General features: G+C 52.7%; 1 long non-coding RNA gene across 1 annotated transcript; it reads right to left on the reverse strand.

Annotated features, from left to right (window-relative positions):
• Positions 1–7,650, reverse strand: LOC147095518 (uncharacterized). The gene is made up of 4 exons (XR_015074807.1): positions 7,505–7,650; positions 7,318–7,353; positions 5,237–5,284; positions 1–896 (listed from the first exon to the last, which is right to left on the reverse strand). It is a non-coding gene; the product is annotated as an uncharacterized LOC147095518 (long non-coding RNA).
• Positions 7,651–12,166: the final 4,516 nt, after the last annotated feature.

The raw sequence follows: 12,166 nt of genomic DNA on the forward strand, positions 1-12,166 counted from the left end.
TTTGTGGAGCAAGTGCTTTTATTCTTACACAGGTACAAATTTAAACTTTAAGCCGATAAGTGCAGTGGTACAGAGTGCGATCCCAAGCATTTTACATTCCCCACCCTAGCCTCGCACAGCAGCTCAGCGACAGCCTGGCTGGGTTCAGGGAAGTGAAGCTGTTCCTTCCATTTAATAAACCGCAGTCCCGGGACACACAGGGTCCACCTCAGGCACCAACAAAGGCAGGCGGTAAAAACAGAAACTTAAACTGATCAGAGAATTAAAACATTGAAGCTTGCCGAGGGAAAGAGGCTGGAGACATAGTCAGTGATCTGTGACTAGTCACCGACCTGTTGATCCCTCCCTGTAGAGGTTAGAGACGTAGTCAGTGATCTGTGACTGGTCACCGGCCTGCTGATCCCTCCCTGTGGAGGTTAGAGACGTAGTCAGTGATCTGTGACTGGTCACCGGCCTGCTGATCCCTCCCTGTGGAGGTTAGAGGCGTAGTCAGTGATCTGTGACTGGTCACCGGCCTGCTGATCCCTCCCTGTGGAGGTTAGAGGCGTAGTCAGTGATCTGTGACTGGTCACCGGCCTGCTGATCCCTCCCTGTAATAGTCTTAATTAACATTTCCCAGCTACAGGAACCCAAGCAACGACTGCATTAAAAACATCTCTAACATTAAAACACAAAAAAACCCAACTGGAGATTTCTATCCAATCACCAAGAAGAAAATCAAACCCAAAATCAGCTCAATGATAGAAACAGTAGATTACTATAAACACTGACAGCAGCCAGTGACAATCAATCAAACCAAATGAAGATACAGAATCCTGGGTTGCTTCTGAATGAATCCTCCCAGCGACACAGCAAGTGCAGATTCTAGTTCCAGTGAACTTCACTTCGGAATCAGCCTGGAAAATGGGAGAGAGACAGGGTCACATGGAGGGCTCGCACCCAGTACAGGAGGTGGAACTGAGAAAGATCGCTGTGGACACTCCGATTCCCAGCCACCAGCTCCATCCCTCTCCCTGGCCACTGTCTGAGGCCGAACCAGATTGATCGCAACCTCAGCGTCCTATTTGACCCGGAGATGACCTTCCGACCCCCATATCCTCTCCATCAAAGACCACCCACTTCCACCTCCGTAACATCGCCCGTCTCCACCCCCACCTCAGATCATCTGCTGCTGAAACCCTCCTCTGTGTCTTTGTTACCTCCAGACTCGACTATTCCAATGCTCTCCTGGCCGGCCTCACCTTCCATAAACTTGGAGCTCATCCAAAACTCTGCTGCCTGTATCCTAACTCACACCAAGTCCCGTTCACCCATCACCCCATATCCTAACTCACACCAAGTCCCGCTCACCCATCACCCCATATCCTAACTCACACCAAGTCCCGTTCACCCATCACCCCATATCCTAACTCACACCAAGTCCCATTCACCCATCACCCCATATCCTAACTCACACCAAGTCCCGCTCACCCATCACCCCATATCCTAACTCACACCAAGTCCCATTCACCCATCACCCCATATCCTAACTCACACCAAGTCCCGTTCACCCATCACCCCATATCCTAACTCACACCAAGTCCCGCTCACCCATCACCCCATATCCTAACTCACACCAAGTCCCGTTCACCCATCACCCCATATCCTAACTCACACCAAGTCCCATTCACCCATCACCCCATATCCTAACTCACACCAAGTCCCGCTCACCCATCACCCCATATCCTAACTCACACCAAGTCCCGTTCACCCATCACCCCATACCCTAACTCACACCAAGTCCCGTTCACCCATCACCCCATATCCTAACTCACACCAAGTCCCATTCACCCATCACCCCATATCCTAACTCACACCAAGTCCCGTTCACCCATCACCCCATATCCTAACTCACACCAAGTCCCATTCACCCATCACCCCATATCCTAACTCACACCAAGTCCCGCTCACCCATCACCCCATATCCTAACTCACACCAAGTCCCGGTCACACATCACCCCATATCCTAACTCACACCAAGTCCCGTTCACACATCACCCCATATCCTAACTCACACCAAGTCCCGGTCACACATCACCCCATATCCTAACTCACACCAAGTCCTGTTCACCCATCACCCCATATCCTAACTCACACCAAGTCCCGCTCACACATCACCCCATATCCTAACTCACACCAAGTCCCGCTCACACATCACCCCATATCCTAACTCACACCAAGTCCTGTTCACCCATCACCCCATATCCTAACTCACACCAAGTCCCGTTCACCCATCACCCCATATCCTAACTCACACCAAGTCCCGTTCACCCATCACCCCATATCCTAACTCACACCAAGTCCCGTTCACCCATCACCCCATATCCTAACTCACACCAAGTCCCGTTCACCCATCACCCCATATCCTAACTCACACCAAGTCCCGCTCACACATCACCCCATATCCTAACTCACACCAAGTCCCGTTCACCCATCACCCCATATCCTAACTCACACCAAGTCCCGTTCACCCATCACCCCATATCCTAACTCACACCAAGTCCCGTTCACCCATCACCCCATATCCTAACTCACACCAAGTCCCGCTCATCCATCACCCCATATCCTAACTCACACCAAGTCCCGTTCACCCATCACCCCATATCCTAACTCACACCAAGTCCCGCTCACCCATCACCCCATATCCTAACTCACACCAAGTCCCGTTCGCCCATCACCCCTGTACCCACTGACCTACATTGGCTCCCGGTCCAGCAACGCCTAGATTTTAAAATTCTCATCTTGTTTTCAAATTCCTCCATGGCCTCACTCCTCCCGAGCTCTGTAACCTCCTCCAGCCATACATCCCTCCGAGATCTCTGCACTCCTCCAAGTCTGGGCTCTTGTCCACCCCTACTCACTTCATCCCACCATTGGTGGATGTGCCAGGTGTCACGGGACAGGCCCCCTACAGACACAAGTAAAGGGTGCAGCGATGTGACTGAGCCCAGCCCAGCCTAGCCCACAGTCCTTCCCATGGAACCACTCCTGGAGCACCATACCTCAGAGAAGACCGAGTGTCCCAGCACAGTATCACAAGGCCCACTGCACAATGCATCAGTCTAAGGTCCAGGCTCCGAGGTGAAGTCCAATCCCTGTCCTCACATCCTCAGCACAACTAGCTGCCCCTCTCCAGGTGACAGATCCCATTCTCCAGTATGTTAAACAGCTGCAGTGTCTCACTGAGCAGCTGACAGGATCTTGGAGTTTGATGTTCACCAGACCTGGTTTAGAATCCTCCAGTTCTCCCTGTTTAAATTCATTCCACCGCTGCCGAGAATATTAAACTCCACAACCCAGCCACACTTCTGGAATCACCTGCTCCCTCCCCCAACGTACTGACTTAAAGTCTTGGCCTTCTGACGGCTCAGAACTATTGTAGGTTCAATTCATTAGCTCAAGGGAACTGGATGCTGCAGCAGGTCAAACACCTTTAATAGAACAAGAGGTCCCCCGGAGATTCACATCTCACCATCACTGCAGGATCAGAGCTACAAAGTGACAAGACAAGTTCAGAACAAGTGATAGATACCGGGCGCGGGGGCACCGGCAGTGGGCACATCATTCGCTTGCGACAGTTGGGATACGGGGGGAGTTGAGAAATCATAGCTCTCTGAGCAAGGAGCAGCCAGAGAGGCTGAATGGCCTCCCTGTTGGTTTTAATATACAAGTATATCTTTTTGATGTGCGAGAGCAGCGATGAATGGTGAGCAGCAGGAGTGAAAGGAGGTGACTCGTGATCAAATCGAGAAGGAGGGAAGCTTCACTCTCGACCTGACCTGAGCGCGCTCGACACTGATGCTGGGTTAAAACTGTTCCTTACCACAAAACAAGCTTCTATTGACAGATCTCCTGTGTATTAAACCATAGTTGATCAATGTTAGACCATGACTGGAAGAGTTATTCCCCCTCACCACTGGAGGTTGTGTCTTTTACAGACTCTCTCATGGAGCTCAGCTTTCATCGAGTGAGAAATCTACACAAACGTCAATTGAAAAAGCAGCGAGCCAGTGACAAAACTCAGTACAGCCCCTCCCGATACCCTGAGCCCACAGTTCCTGCTGTTTACACAGGATATACAGCACAGAAACAAGCCATTCGGCCCAACCAGTCTATGCTGGCGTTTATGCTCCACTCGAGTCTCCTCCAGTCTTTCCTCGATTTAACTATCAGCATATCCCTCTATTCCCTTCTCCCTCATAAGCTTATCTAACCGCCCCTTAAATGCATCTAAACCATTTGCCTCAACCACTCCCTGTGGTAGCGAGTTCCACATTCTCACCACTCTGGGTAAAGAAGCTTCTTCTGAATTCCCTATTGGATTTCTTGGTGACTATCTTGTATTGATGGGCTCTAGTTTTACTCTTCCCCACAGTGGAAACACTCTGTCTAAAATTATGAAAGGTTTTGATAGAATAAAGACCTCTAGTAGGTCACTCCTCAGCCTTCTCTAAGAGAGCCAGCCTGTTCATCCTTTCCTGATATTATAACCACGCAGTTCTGGGGTCTTCTCTGCAGCCTCTCCAGTGCCTCTATATCCTTTTCACAATATGGCGACCAGAATCTCCACGTGTGGTCTAAACAAGTTTGATACAAGTTTAGCATAACTTCTCTACTTTTCAATTCTATCCCTCTAGAAATAAACAGCAACAACTTGCATTTATATAGCGCCTTTAACGTAGCAAGTCGTCCCAGGGCGATTAACAAGAGCGATATCAATAAAAACATTTAACAGAGCCACATAAGGAGATATTAGGGCAGATGACCAAAAGCTTGGTCAAAGAGGAAGGTTTTAAGGAGCACCTTAAAGGAGGAGAGAGATGTAGAGAGGCAGAGAGGCAATTCCAGAATTTAGGACAGACAGCTGAAAGCACGGCTGCCAATGGTGGAGTGATTAAAAATCGAGGGATGTTGAAGAAAGAGGCCAGAATTGGAGGAGCGCAGAGATCTCAGAGGGTTATAGGGTTGGAGGAGGTTACAGAGATAGTGAGGGACGAGGCCATGGAGGGATTTGAAAACAAGGAAGAGAATTTTCAAATTGAGGCATTGCTGGACTGGAAGCCAATTTGTAGGTCAGCGAGCACAGGTGAGGGGTCAGCGAGCACAGGAGCGAGGGGTCAGCGAGCACAGGGGCGAGGGGTGAACCTGGTGTGGTGCGAGTTCAGCTGCTGTTAAACTCCAGTGAGTGACTTCGTACCTCAAGCCTGGGCTGACGAGTTCGAGGATGATTCTCCTCTTTCAGCAGCTGTGGAAGGAAAAGATTTCTGTCAAAGAGCTATTTTAGAACATGGCGACAGAGGCCGAGACCGAGAGAGAGGGAGGCCGAGACCGAGAGAGAGGGAGGGAGGCCGAGACCGAGAGAGAGGCCGAGGCAGAGAGAGAGAGAGAGGGAGGCCGAGGCCGAGGCAGAGAGAGAGGGAGGCCGAGGCAGAGAGAGAGAGAGGGAGGCCGAGGCAGAGAGAGAGAGAGAGGGAGGCCGAGGCAGAGAGAGAGAGAGAGAGAGAGAGAGAGGGAGGCCGAGGCAGAGAGAGAGAGAGAGAGAGGGAGGCCGAGGCAGAGAGAGAGAGAGAGAGGGAGGCCGAGGCAGAGAGAGAGAGAGAGAGAGAGGGAGGCCGAGGCAGAGAGAGAGAGAGAGAGAGAGGGAGGCCGAGGCAGAGAGAGAGAGAGAGAGAGGGAGGCCGAGGCAGAGAGAGAGAGAGAGAGGGAGGCCGAGGCAGAGAGAGAGAGAGAGAGGGAGGCCGAGGCAGAGAGAGAGAGAGAGGGAGGCCGAGAGAGAGAGAGAGAGAGAGGGAGGCCGAGGCAGAGAGAGAGAGAGAGAGAGGGAGGCCGAGGCAGAGAGAGAGAGAGAGGGGGAGGCCGAGGCAGAGAGAGAGAGAGAGAGAGAGAGAGAGAGAGAGAGAGAGAGGGAGGCCGAGGCAGAGAGAGAGGGAGGCCGAGGCCGAGGCAGAGAGAGAGGGAGGCCGAGGCCGAGGCAGAGAGAGAGGGAGAGGGAGGCCGAGGCAGAGAGAGAGAGGGGGAGAGGGAGGCCGAGGCAGAGAGAGAGGCCGAGGCAGAGAGAGAGGCCGAGGCAGAGAGAGAGAGAGAGAGAGGGAGGCCGAGGCCGAGGCAGAGAGAGAGGGAGGCCGAGGCCGAGGCAGAGAGAGAGAGAGAAGGAGGCCGAGGCAGAGAGAGAGAGAGAGAGGGAGGCCGAGGCAGAGAGAGAGGGAGGCCGAGGCAGAGAGAGAGAGAGGGAGGCCGAGGCAGAGAGAGAGAGAGGGAGGCCGAGGCAGAGAGAGAGAGAGAGAGGGAGGCAGAGAGAGAGAGAGGGAGGCCGAGGCAGAGAGAGAGAGAGAGAGGCCGAGGCAGAGAGAGAGAGAGAGAGGGAGGCCGAGGCAGAGAGAGAGAGAGAGAGAGGGAGGCCGAGGCAGAGAGAGAGAGAGAGGGAGGCCGAGGCAGAGAGAGAGAGAGAGGGAGGCCGAGGCAGAGAGAGAGAGAGAGAGGCCGAGGCAGAGAGAGAGAGAGAGAGAGAGAGAGAGAGGGAGGCCGAGGCAGAGAGAGAGAGAGAGGGAGGCCGAGGCAGAGAGAGAGAGAGAGAGAGAGAGGGAGGCCGAGAGAGAGAGGCCGAGAGAGAGAGGCCGAGACAGAGAGAGAGAGAGGGAGGCCGAGACAGAGAGAGAGAGAGAGAGGGAGGCCGAGACAGAGAGAGAGAGAGGGAGGCCGAGAGAGAGAGAGAGAGAGAGGGAGGCCGAGACAGAGAGAGAGAGAGGGAGGCCGAGACAGAGAGAGAGAGAGGGAGGCCGAGACAGAGAGAGAGAGAGGGAGGCCGAGACAGAGAGAGAGAGAGGGAGGCAGAGAGAGAGGGAGGCCGAGACAGAGAGAGAGAGAGAGGGAGGCCGAGACAGAGAGAGGCCGAGACAGAGAGAGAGAGGCCGAGACAGAGAGAGAGGGAGGGAGGCCGAGACAGAGAGAGAGAGAGAGAGGGAGGCCGAGACAGAGAGAGAGAGAGGGAGGCCGAGACAGAGAGAGAGAGGGAGGCCGAGACAGAGAGAGAGAGAGAGGGAGGCCGAGACAGAGAGAGAGAGAGGGAGGCCGAGACAGAGAGAGAGAGAGAGGGAGGCCGAGACAGAGAGAGGCCGAGACAGAGAGAGAGAGAGGGAGGCCGAGACAGAGAGAGAGAGAGAGGGAGGCCGAGACAGAGAGAGGCCGAGACAGAGAGAGAGGGAGGGAGGCCGAGACAGAGAGAGAGGGAGGCCGAGACAGAGACACAGACACACATCCTTGTACAATTTGCACACTTACGGTTTGCTGGGCTGTAACCAGATTTCTTCTCTCCTCCTACAAGAGACAGAAACAGACAGAACATCAGTCATGAACAGCTCCCCCACCACAACCACCCACCCCTCGCTCCCTATACATCACTGGACTCTGTGCTGTAACATTTAGCTGCTCATACCAGAGAGTGACAGACTCTGCTCTCATTTCCTACCTCTCCTCTTCCACACAACGGCACCGACGACGAGAGCAATCAGGGCGACGGCCCCAATCACAATTCCAACAATCAAACCGAGATTTGTTCCCTCTGGAGACCCTGGAGTCACTCGGAATGTCCCATCTGTGGGGGAATGAGGAGGTCAATGAATAACCACAGTCGCTGATCATTAGCAAGCAATTGCACCAAAGCCGTGCCCGAGATTGAATCAGATTAGAGGTTGCGATGTGATGGGCAGTCTGACCAGAGCATCTTGTAGGTTAGAAAGGTTCTTTTCATATTCCTGTTTGCAGCTCTTACTATCTTCTATGTCTTCCTTTGCTGTTCTTTATCTCTCTCCCAGTCCGCTGAATCCACACTATTCTTTGCACTTTTGTACGCTCTTTCCTTCAGTTTTGTTATTTCCCCTCTGTCCACCATGGCAGTTTTATTTGGCAAGTAAGTAGAGCTCTTGTCCATTAGGGGTATATACTGGTCCTGCATCAAGATAAATTCTTTCTTGAACACCTCCCACTGTTCATCTGTAGTTTCACCCACTAACAGTTTTGACCAGTTTGCTGTCGTCAGTCTCGGTCTCATCCTGTTAAAGTGAGCCGTACCAAAATCTAGAATCTTAGTAACTGTTAAGTTTCTCCTTTTCAGACCGAACATTGAATTTGATCGTATTATGGTCACTGTTAGATAAATGTTCCCTTACTGTTAGATTAACAAAAAACTCTCGAATGCACTCAAGAAACTCACGATCTTTCTGCTCTTCCTCTTCCCAATCTATGAAAATGAAAGTCTCCCATTAAATAACTCTGCTGTTGCTGCAAGCCTCTCTAATCTCTGAATCCATACATTCTGCTGTTATCAGGAGGCCCGTAGACAACTCCCATTACAGTTTAATGTCCTCTCTTATTCCTCAATTCTAACCGCAGTCTCTGCCGATTGCTTTCCCTTACCTAGATCCTCTCTTGCTAATGTTGTAATAATCCAGGACAAAATTAATTGTCACTTGGTAAAACATGGGTTAATAAATTGACAGCCAGCACAGATTTGTTAAAGGCAAATCGTGTCGACAAACTTGACTGAGTTCTTTGATGAAGTAACGGAGAGGGTTGTTGAGGGTAGTGAAGTTGATGTGTATATGGACTTTAAAAAGGCATTTGATAAAGTGCCACATAATAGACTCGCTAGTAAATTTAAAGCCCATGGGATTAAAGGGCAGTGGCTGCGTAGATACTAAATTGGCTAAGAGACAGAAAGCAGAGAGTAATGGTGAACGGTTGTTTATCAGACTGGACGTAGTATAGAGTGGTGTCCCCCAGGGGTCGGTACTGGGACCACTGCTCTTTTTGATGTAGATTAATGAACTGGACTTGGGTATACAGGGGATAATTTCAAAGTTTGCAGATGACACGAAACTCGGAAATGCAGTAAACAATGAGGAGGACACTGACAGGCTTCCTTCAGGAGGACACTGACAGGCTTCCTTCAGGAGGACACTGACAGGCTTCCTTCAGGAGGACACTGACAGGCTTCCTTCAGGAGGACACTGACAGGCTTCCTTCAGGAGGACACTGACAGGCTTCCTTCAGGAGGACACTGACAGGCTTCCTTCAGGAGGACACTGACAGGCTTCCTTCAGGAGGACACTGACAGGCTTCCTTCAGGAGGACACTGACAGGCTTCCTTCAGGAGGACACTGACAGGCTTCCTTCAGGAGGACACTGACAGGCTTCCTTCAGGAGGACACTGACAGGCTTCCTTCAGGAGGACACTGACAGGCTTCCTTCAGGAGGACACTGACAGGCTTCCTTCAGGAGGACACTGACAGGCTTCCTTCAGGAGGACACTGACAGGCTTCCTTCAGGAGGACACTGACAGGCTTCCTTCAGGAGGACACTGACAGGCTTCCTTCAGGAGGACACTGACAGGCTTCCTTCAGGAGGACACTGACAGGCTTCCTTCAGGAGGACACTGACAGGCTTCCTTCAGGAGGACACTGACAGGCTTCCTTCAGGAGGACACTGACAGGCTTCCTTCAGGAGGACACTGACAGGCTTCCTTCAGGAGGACACTGACAGGCTTCCTTCAGGAGGACACTGACAGGCTTCCTTCAGGAGGACACTGACAGGCTTCCTTCAGGAGGACACTGACAGGCTTCCTTCAGGAGGACACTGACAGGCTTCCTTCAGGAGGACACTGACAGGCTTCCTTCAGGAGGACACTGACAGGCTTCCTTCAGGAGGACACTGACAGGCTTCCTTCAGGAGGACACTGACAGGCTTCCTTCAGGAGGACACTGACAGGCTTCCTTCAGGAGGACACTGACAGGCTTCCTTCAGGAGGACACTGACAGGCTTCCTTCAGGAGGACACTGACAGGCTTCCTTCAGGAGGACACTGACAGGCTTCCTTCAGGAGGACACTGACAGGCTTCCTTCAGGAGGACACTGACAGGCTTCCTTCAGGAGGACACTGACAGGCTTCCTTCAGGAGGACACTGACAGGCTTCCTTCAGGAGGACACTGACAGGCTTCCTTCAGGAGGACACTGACAGGCTTCCTTCAGGAGGACACTGACAGGCTTCCTTCAGGAGGACACTGACAGGCTTCCTTCAGGAGGACACTGACAGGCTTCCTTCAGGAGGACACTGACAGACTTCCTTCAGGAGGACACTAACAGACTTCCTTCAGGAGGACACTAACAGACTTCCTTCAGGAGGACACTGACAGACTTCCTTCAGGAGGACACTGACAGACTTCCTTCAGGAGGACACTGACAGACTTCCTTCAGGAGGACACTAACAGACTTCCTTCAGGAGGACACTAACAGACTTCCTTCAGGAGGACACGAACAGACTTCCTTCAGGAGGACACGGACAGACTTCCTTCAGGAGGACACGGACAGGCTTCCTTCAGGAGGACACTGACAGGCTTCCTTCAGGAGGACACTGACAGGCTTCCTTCAGGAGGACACTGACAGGCTTCCTTCAGGAGGACACTGACAGGCTTCCTTCAGGAGGACACTGACAGACTGCCTTCAGGAGGACACTGACAGACTGCCTTCAGGAGGACACTGACAGACTGCCTTCAGGAGGACACTGACAGACTTCCTTCAGGAGGACACTAACAGACTTCCTTCAGGAGGACACGGACAGACTTCCTTCAGGAGGACACTGACAGGCTTCCTTCAGGAGGACACTGACAGGCTTCCTTCAGGAGGACACTGACAGGCTTCCTTCAGGAGGACACTGACAGGCTTCCTTCAGGAGGACACTGACAGGCTTCCTTCAGGAGGACACTGACAGGCTTCCTTCAGGAGGACACTGACAGGCTTCCTTCAGGAGGACACTGACAGGCTTCCTTCAGGAGGACACTGACAGGCTTCCTTCAGGAGGACACTGACAGGCTTCCTTCAGGAGGACACTGACAGGCTTCCTTCAGGAGGACACTGACAGGCTTCCTTCAGGAGGACACTGACAGGCTTCCTTCAGGAGGACACTGACAGGCTTCCTTCAGGAGGACACTGACAGGCTTCCTTCAGGAGGACACTGACAGGCTTCCTTCAGGAGGACACTGACAGGCTTCCTTCAGGAGGACACTGACAGGCTTCCTTCAGGAGGACACTGACAGGCTTCCTTCAGGAGGACACTGACAGGCTTCCTTCAGGAGGACACTGACAGGCTTCCTTCAGGAGGACACTGACAGGCTTCCTTCAGGAGGACACTGACAGGCTTCCTTCAGGAGGACACTGACAGGCTTCCTTCAGGAGGACACTGACAGGCTTCCTTCAGGAGGACACTGACAGGCTTCCTTCAGGAGGACACTGACAGGCTTCCTTCAGGAGGACACTGACAGGCTTCCTTCAGGAGGACACTGACAGGCTTCCTTCAGGAGGACACTGACAGGCTTCCTTCAGGAGGACACTGACAGGCTTCCTTCAGGAGGACACTGACAGGCTTCCTTCAGGAGGACACTGACAGGCTTCCTTCAGGAGGACACTGACAGGCTTCCTTCAGGAGGACACTGACAGGCTTCCTTCAGGAGGACACTGACAGGCTTCCTTCAGGAGGACACTGACAGGCTTCCTTCAGGAGGACACTGACAGGCTTCCTTCAGGAGGACACTGACAGGCTTCCTTCAGGAGGACACTGACAGGCTTCCTTCAGGAGGACACTGACAGGCTTCCTTCAGGAGGACACTGACAGGCTTCCTTCAGGAGGACACTGACAGGCTTCCTTCAGGAGGACACTGACAGGCTTCCTTCAGGAGGACACTGACAGGCTTCCTTCAGGAGGACACTGACAGGCTTCCTTCAGGAGGACACTGACAGGCTTCCTTCAGGAGGACACTGACAGGCTTCCTTCAGGAGGACACTGACAGGCTTCCTTCAGGAGGACACTGACAGGCTTCCTTCAGGAGGACACTGACAGGCTTCCTTCAGGAGGACACTGACAGGCTTCCTTCAGGAGGACACTGACAGGCTTCCTTCAGGAGGACACTGACAGGCTTCCTTCAGGAGGACACTGAACAGGCTTCCTCAGGAGGACACTGACAGGCTTCCTTTCAGGAGACACTGACAGGCTTCCTTCAGGAGGACACTGACAGGCTTCCTTCAGGAGGACACTGACAGGCTCCCTTTCAGGAGGACACTGACAGGCTCCCTTGTTTTT

Source organism: Somniosus microcephalus, unplaced genomic scaffold (assembly GCF_052327205.1).
Source record: "Somniosus microcephalus isolate GS21.2 unplaced genomic scaffold, FLI_Smic_1.0 unresolved_chr1, whole genome shotgun sequence".
Taxonomy (NCBI): domain Eukaryota; kingdom Metazoa; phylum Chordata; class Chondrichthyes; order Squaliformes; family Somniosidae; genus Somniosus; species Somniosus microcephalus.